Source organism: Haliaeetus leucocephalus, unplaced genomic scaffold (genome assembly GCF_000737465.1).
Source record: "Haliaeetus leucocephalus isolate CR32 unplaced genomic scaffold, Haliaeetus_leucocephalus-4.0 Scaffold2, whole genome shotgun sequence".
In the NCBI taxonomy this organism is placed as follows: Eukaryota; Metazoa; Chordata; class Aves; order Accipitriformes; family Accipitridae; genus Haliaeetus; species Haliaeetus leucocephalus.
The window spans coordinates 10,234,101-10,241,827 of record NW_010972438.1 but is presented as its reverse complement, the minus strand read 5'-3'; positions in this window follow the sequence as shown (position 1 = coordinate 10,241,827).

Genomic DNA, 7,727 nt, shown 5'->3' with positions numbered 1-7,727 from the left:
CTGCTGAGGTAGGGCTCTTTGTGCACATAATAAGTAATGTTCCAGTGAGTTGAAACCACAGGCTCCTGATTCAGCTGATATTTCTGGCAAATTGTTGACCTATTGCAGTTTATTCAGGATTTTTCTAGTCTTGGTAGAGCAGCTCTAACAGCGACAGATTTGTCATGCTGTTTCTAACAAATATGCAGGTTTTGTAACTCTGAAAGTTATAATATCTTGCAGAACCCCAGATAATAATTGCCTCTGTGCTCTGCAGTAGCACTCTGTGTTTATAGGCAAGGAAAAGAATTAATTAAATATTAATTAATAGGATTTAATATAGCTGGTGCTAGCTTGTGTCATAGAATAACTCATAGGGACAATTTTAATTTCACCTGACATATGTATATTGATGATTTCTCTCCTGGGCTGGAACCAGAGGACTGTGCGGCTGCGCCGCGGGCGAGGAGAAGGGCAGCCTGGCTAATGAAAGGTGGCTGCGGGGAAAGGGTTCAGCGGAGCTGTTTGCCACCTGGAAAAGATGTAAAGGGGAAAGCAGGAAAATGGCCCTTCTTTCTCTTCACCTTGAGAAGGAACAAATGCAGAAACTGTCTCCTTGCCTGGCTTTGATGCAGTGGGCTTGATAGAGAGAAATGCTGGGGGTTTTTTTGAGCAGTTTTCCCTGCTTTATGGTAGCACAAGCAAAATTGTAGTCCAATTTTGGATCTGTTGAAATTTTGAGGAATTTTTGGAGTTCCTGTGAAGCTAACAAAACATAAGGGTATTGCTTATGTCAGTTCAAAGAGGAGATGTGTCAAATGGAGTGACAAAACCAAATGCTAGCTTGTTCTTCGGCACCTATTAAACCCAGCAACAGGCTGTGATCAAACCCCTTCTCTGAGTGTTGCTAAAAGGCTTTTATTAGCAGAGAGATGCAGCCTGTGGGGACCCGTCATACTGATGTTTCCCTGACAGGGGTCAGAGATCAGACAAACTACTACAGCGCTGTATGTCCAAGTTGTCTTTCAATATCCTTTGGCCTCACATTTCACGTCACGTTAATGCTTTTCTCCAAACCACTTGTATTTAAGGTGAATCTTAGGCTGGACCTTGTGCAAGCCCATAGGTGTGTACCAGCAGTTGGTCTTTCGGTGATTTTGGGGGACTTGCAGTCGCAGCCCAGAGATCAGGCAGTGCCTGGCTCACCCTTGGCTGCCTTGGGGTGGATCTCCAGTGTAGCTCAGCCTGCATGGGTGAGGATGCTTGCAGACAGCTGAGGTCTTGGGAATTGCTGATGAAACCAACTGCTCTGCCAGCAAACTATCCAGAGTCCCCCACTGGCTGTGTAATTAAAATGGGGACTGTATGGGTGTGAAGTTAATGCTGTACACATAATGTATCTGTCCCAAGGTAAGCCTTCACATCTGTTCTCTGTAAAACTGTAGGTGCAGGATATAATTAAGCGAGTGAGAAATAGTTTGAGCAGAACGCAACGTTGTCCACCAGCAGCTCAAACCGCCTCTTGCTGCAACAGCCCAGTGAGTCTAACCAGCCAGAGTTAGAGCTGGCGTAAAAACAGGCGGTGGTTAAAAACATTCGTGGGTTTGGCTTTTTTTTCTTCCCCCCCTTTATTCTGTCACTGAGTACAAGCAGAAACTTCAGTCTGTAAATGCCACCGGTTCTCCATTTCACACTGATGTTCCCAGGGACAGCAGAACTGCCTGTAAAGTGTCTGTCACCCAATGAAAACTGGAAAAAAAATCTTCCAGGCTTCTGCACACCCTTGTCACTCGTAAATAAGCTGTCACTTAACCCTTGCCTGCCCTCCTCCTCCTGCTGCTGGAGTTGAAGATGGTGAAACGCTTGCCTCAACACCGCTGCTCTTCTGGGTGTGGGCAGTTCTGGGACAGCTGCTAATGAGATAGAAAAGGCAGGGGTGATACTTTCCCTGGCATTTTAAGAATGTGTCTGGAAAAGCTTTTATGTTGGGGAGCCAGAAAAGCTCACCCAAAAGATTTGCAACCATAGCCAAACACTGAAGTACCCACCCAGGCCTTTCTTCCTACCTCACCTATTTTTTTTGTTAAATGTCAGTTTGCTTGTCAGCCTCCGGCTGGGGTTTTGATGTTATTTCTTCACTTCTTTCAGCCGGATCCCTTTGCCGGAGAAGGAGAGAAATGCCACGGCGTGACAGCTCCTCCTTCCCGGTCAGGACCGAGTGTGTGAGCAGGGGGCTCCGGCCACGGCCAGGCGCATGGGGGCTGGACAGACGGACATCACGGCTCCTGGCCAGGCTGGTGGCAGGAGGGGAAAGGAAAGGTGTCAGGGTACTTGTCAGGCCTGAAAGCAGCAGCCGGGGATTTAAAAGTAAAATGTGCAAACAGGGTGTCTGCACTCCGGCGGTTTCTCCTGGCACAAAGCGGGACGATGCCACGGGCAACCTGGCCACTTTCCTCGCCCACCCTCACAGCTCCTGTTCTGCCAGGGCTTCTAGGAAGTCAATGGCACGCGTATTGCATACATACTGCGGGAGTTTTAGCCAGTTACGCCTGAGTTCGGTTAAGAATACACGCGCACTTTTCATGTCTAAAACTCTGCAGAGCTACAGGGAGCAATATTATTCCTCTTCTCCTACAGTTTAGGTAATCTTCAGTGACGGGTTGCTGATTTTCTACACTAAGTGTTTGTGCCAGCCCAGCCTCGGAGAGCCCTGCCTGGGCAGCTTTTCCTTCTGATGGGTCCAGAGAGAAATATAAGCTGCTGTGTGTGTGTGTGTGTGTGTGTACACATACACATATGTGTGTGTGTGTGTGTGTATATATACACCCCCACCACCTCCCCGTGTGTGTATATATATAGTGTTGTCTAGGATCATCAGAGGATATTATCTACATCTTTTCACATTTGTATCTGCCAGGCAATAAGCAACTATTATTAAAAGAGGGCTGCCTAATGAAAGCAGTTGGAGAATAGAGTTTTCATTACAAGGCTGCCAAATTATTTGAGCAATCTCATCACCTTATTTCAGGCCTACCCAGGGACTGCAGCTGAAATGCCATTAAACTTGTTTCTCTGGTTTTACTTATTTATTTTTTCATTCATTCATATGCACAGGCAGATATACATAAAAATATATGTATATATGTGAATTTTTATGCATATATGTATGCTGATTATACTTATATATAAAGACCTTTTCAAAGACCTTTAAAAACATATAATCTAAATATATATATAAAATTGTAACAACATAAATGTACATAACAAATAGCATAAAAATATAATATATATTTACTGTTATATAATTATTGTTATTATATGATATGGATGATAATATGTATATAATGTAATATAGTATATGTATATGTAGTTATATTTATTAATTCTATTAATTTTATATATGCATATATACATATTCATATAAATAGACATATAGACATGCACGTCCATATATATAGCCCTTCTGAAAGACCTTTATATACTTATATTTATGATATATAAAATACCTATGTAAATGTATATATATATAACACAATGCATATGTGTATATGTATATATAGAAAGGTCTTATATATGTATATATACATATATGTGTAAGTATGTCTCTCTGTGTGTGTATGTAAAGGTCTTTTAAAAGGGCTTTATATATACATATACAACCAGCATATATATGTATGCATATAAATATACATATATACACACATTTTTAAACATTATAAAAAGTTATTTTTTTGATATATAAAGACTTTCATAATTAAATACCTGAAAGCTTTTTGTATCTATCTACATCTCTATCTATCTATCTATCTAACGTATGTGTTTTGCTGGGAGGGCTGTGGCCCTGGTGCCTGGCTCAGCTGTGCTCAGCGGCGGCCGCAGCCCCTGGCCCTACGGGCTGTGCAGCGCCTGTGCTGCTGCTCTTCGCCCTCCTGTCCAGCAAAGTGCGACTAAGTGCCCATAGCGTCTTGGTTTGAGCTTGTGCCTGATCGTTTGTACTTGTTTCTCTGTCCCTTCCTGCCACTCTATAGGGAAAGGATGGGACTTCCATTCCCCGCAGCATTACCAGGCATCCGTCCGTGTTTACACCTGATAAACACCAAGTGTGCTGAAGCTTGTCCTAGGGGAGATGCACAGGTGCGCGCGCACACACACACAGACCTTGCTGTCTTGCAACTGTTAATTTTCCTCTCTTGTTTTACTGAAAATCGTTGCCTCAACCTGATCAAAAAGTCACTGCAGAGAGGGGCTGAGGACAGTGCAGAGCCAGAGCCCCGCTCCAGGGCCAGCAGTGACGGGTAGGTCTTTGGAGAGGAGACCAAGGCTTGGAAAGGGATGCTTTTCTTCTCAGCTGCTGGCTTTGACCAGAAATCCTCTGTTTAGTGTTTGCACAGATACTTACTGATGGTTTGCTTATGATCTGCAGCCTGGTTTATGCCAGGAGAGGTTTGGGATTCTGCATTCCCTTCCCTTCTGGTTACAGGGCTCGGGGGGCTTGCAAGTGCTGCTGGAGGAGACTGAGGATGCGGGCAGTATCTGCAAAACTTGATTTAGCTGGGGCACAAACATCCGCGCAGACTTAAGGCAGTGTGATGTTTCTGCCTGTGTGCAGCTAGCTAAAGTCATCGTGTTGATTTTGTGCTCCCTGGAAAGACCTTTTTTTTTTTTGGCCTTTTTTTTTTTTTTGTACATCTCTGGCTTGAAATTTATAAAGCACTTGATCACCCAAGGAGCTGTGCAACTCTGCCATCTGCATTGTCGCACGGTGAGCAGGCAGGGACGGGCAACCTGCTTCAGATCTGGAAAGTGCCTCTCAGTTTAAGGGGAAGAAACTTTTAGGAAGGAGCTGGAGACAGAATTGGATGAAAAATATCTTCTTAGAGCAAGAATTAGCAGAATCTAAGTAAGTGGCACGAAGAAGGAAGCCCTGGCAACAAAGCAAGCTCTGTGAAATAGGTTGGTGTCGTGGTTTAACCCCAGCCAGCAACTAAGCGCCACGCAACTGCTCACTCACCACCCCTGCCACCCCAGTGGGATGGGGGAGAGAATCGGAAAAAAGTAGAACTCGTGGGCTGAGAAAAGAACAGTTTAATAGAATAGAAAGGAAGAAACTGATAATAATAGTAATAACAATATTAAAATGACAATAATAATAATAAAAGGATTGGAATATACAAGTGATGCACAATGCAATTGCTCACCCCCTGCTGCCTGATGCCCAGTTAGTTCCTGAGCAGCGATCTGCCCCCAGGCCAACTCCCCCCCAGTTTATATACTGGGCATGACATCACACGGTATGGAATATCCCTTTGGCCAGTCTGGGTCAGCTGTCCTGGCTGTGTCCCCTCCCAGCTTCTTGTGCCCCTCCAGCCTTCCTGCTGGCTGGGCAGGAGAAGCTGAAAAATCTGTGACTTCATCTAAACACTACTTAGCAACAACTGAAAACATCGGTGTGTTATCAACATTCTTCTCCTACTAAATCCAGAACATAACACTATACCAGCTACTAGAAAGAAAATTAACTCTATCCCAGCTGAAACCAGGGCAGTCAGGAAAGGAAAGCTTGAAGGGAGACTTGCTTAGGTAGACCCAGGAAAGACTATTCAAATGCACAACTTCTACAACCACAGGGCAATAGAAAGACGGAGGAGAGAAGGGCTGCTGGCTACTAGCACAGAGCAGGAGTATATGGGCAGAATAATGATGTTATGCACCCTCTTCCTCAAAGCAGGAGAAATGCCTAGCTTTTGGGGGAGGAAAAAGATTTGGAGCATGGGCTAAAGGCAGCATGGTAAAGGGACTGAATGCAAAACTGAAGGTTAAGAAAGATGTGCAGAAATGAAATCCCCAAACCACCAGCTCATGTCAAGTTAGGTTTTATGGCTCCCGATTGCCAGTGGGAACTTGCAACAGGATGGTTTTTTTAGGTACTTACATACTTCGTTGAGTTTGTTAGACACCTAAGGAACAGGCTTGGGTGCCCAACAGCAGAAAGTGGGCGCTCTCTGTCCTTCAATTCTGAAGGATCTGGCCCATGGACCCACAGGTGGGTGCTTAACAAGTGTATGAGCTCAGGGGTGGGGCTCTATACGTGGGAGTGTGGAAAATGTAGTGCATCCATTTAAGAAGGTCTTGCTAAATGAACAGGGTCCAATAGTGAGAGCTTGCTGACATTTTTCTGAGAGAAAGACCGCTTACAGAGACATGAAGGCAAATGGTATAAAATGCAACATGATTTACCAAGCAAGATTAACCTGAAATCCCTAACTGATCTTGCAGATAAAGGAAATCCAGCAGTTCTCCTCCTCCAGGATTTCAGTGAATCCCCTGCCTTTGTGCTCTGAATATCTAACAGTATAAGCCATGCTGGAGAAGACAGGGATTAATTGAATATCTCAGAAATGGGTGGGGAACTGGCTAATAGGGCCCAGTAATGGTGAAAGGAGAAGTTTTTCAAGGACTGGGCTGAAGCTTACTTTGATCACTATCTATCTTCATTAAGGACCTCAGCAGAGGAACATGAGTGTTTGCTGACGGTACCTCTTGAAGAGGATGGCACAAACTCACAAGGAGCTTTGGGACATTGTAGTGAAAGGATCCAGAAGACCCTGAGCACACAGAAGATCGAAACCCAGCTGGTGCAGTGTGGTAGGGGGCACGCTATTGTCCCCCAAAAGCCCCATGGCAAGAGGGAGCACACTCAGCTCCTCACACGTGGTGTGCTATCCTGCAGCCCTGCAGCGAGGCGCTGGGCTTCCCCGTGCCCTGCTCCAGCCCTGTGCCTGGAGGCAGCCGGAGCTGCATGTTGGATGCCGTCAGCTGCATAAAACTGTGATAGAATCGAGCGATGCTGGGGCTATCCATTAGCGGACAACCATTGCCTGTGCAGGGTACACCCCTTTGTGGTGCACGCGGTGCTCCGGAGTCTCCTGCAGAAATGCTGTATTTTAGCGTGTAGGAAGGTACATACAGGAGACTAAACTGGCCGATGGGAACATTGCTCTTGGGAAAAGCATGTGCTGCTCAGCCCTGAAAGGTCTCTGGGGAAAAGCAGCAGTGCTGGTGGCATCACACCCGGCTCAGCATCCCTTGTTCACACCTACCAGGGAAACCCATCACAAGTGTGTTCTGGGTTTTCTTGCTGCACTTCTTGCTGTCACCCATGTCTCTGTATGCCTGATTTCTGACTAATGTAAATACCCACCCCCTTCTTTAGCATAATGAATACTAATTCCTTAATATGTGTTATTTTCTACTGTATCTCTATTTCCCTGCGATCCGTCTTAAGAGCACCAACAATTGCTATCACCGTTTGTCTGCTGTGTGTATATAATTAGAACAGTTGGCTCAGGTAATTACTTTTTGCTTCCTTCAGTTCCTTCCTCTGCTTTGCACTAGTCTGCCTTGTTGGGGTTTTTCTTCATTTCAGGCTCTTTGGAAGAAGTTTTCAAAGCAGGGTGCATGACTTTTAACCCTACTGCCCATTGGATTGGAGGCCACCAGCTGCTAAACCCTCTAAAACCTCTGAGTTTGCTAAAAACTCCAGAGCAGCCAACTCTTTCTCATTCTCCATTTCTTATCCCTGAGGCCGTAAGTGGAACTTGGTAAATGATATTTCTGCAAGTGAATTGCCTGGTTGAAAAAATCATCCTGCTGATTTTATTCCCCCAGAGCTTCCAAGCAACCAGCACTGCTGGTGCTCAGCTCACACCCAGCGTGCCCAGGGAAGGGACATGCAGGAGCTGGATCTG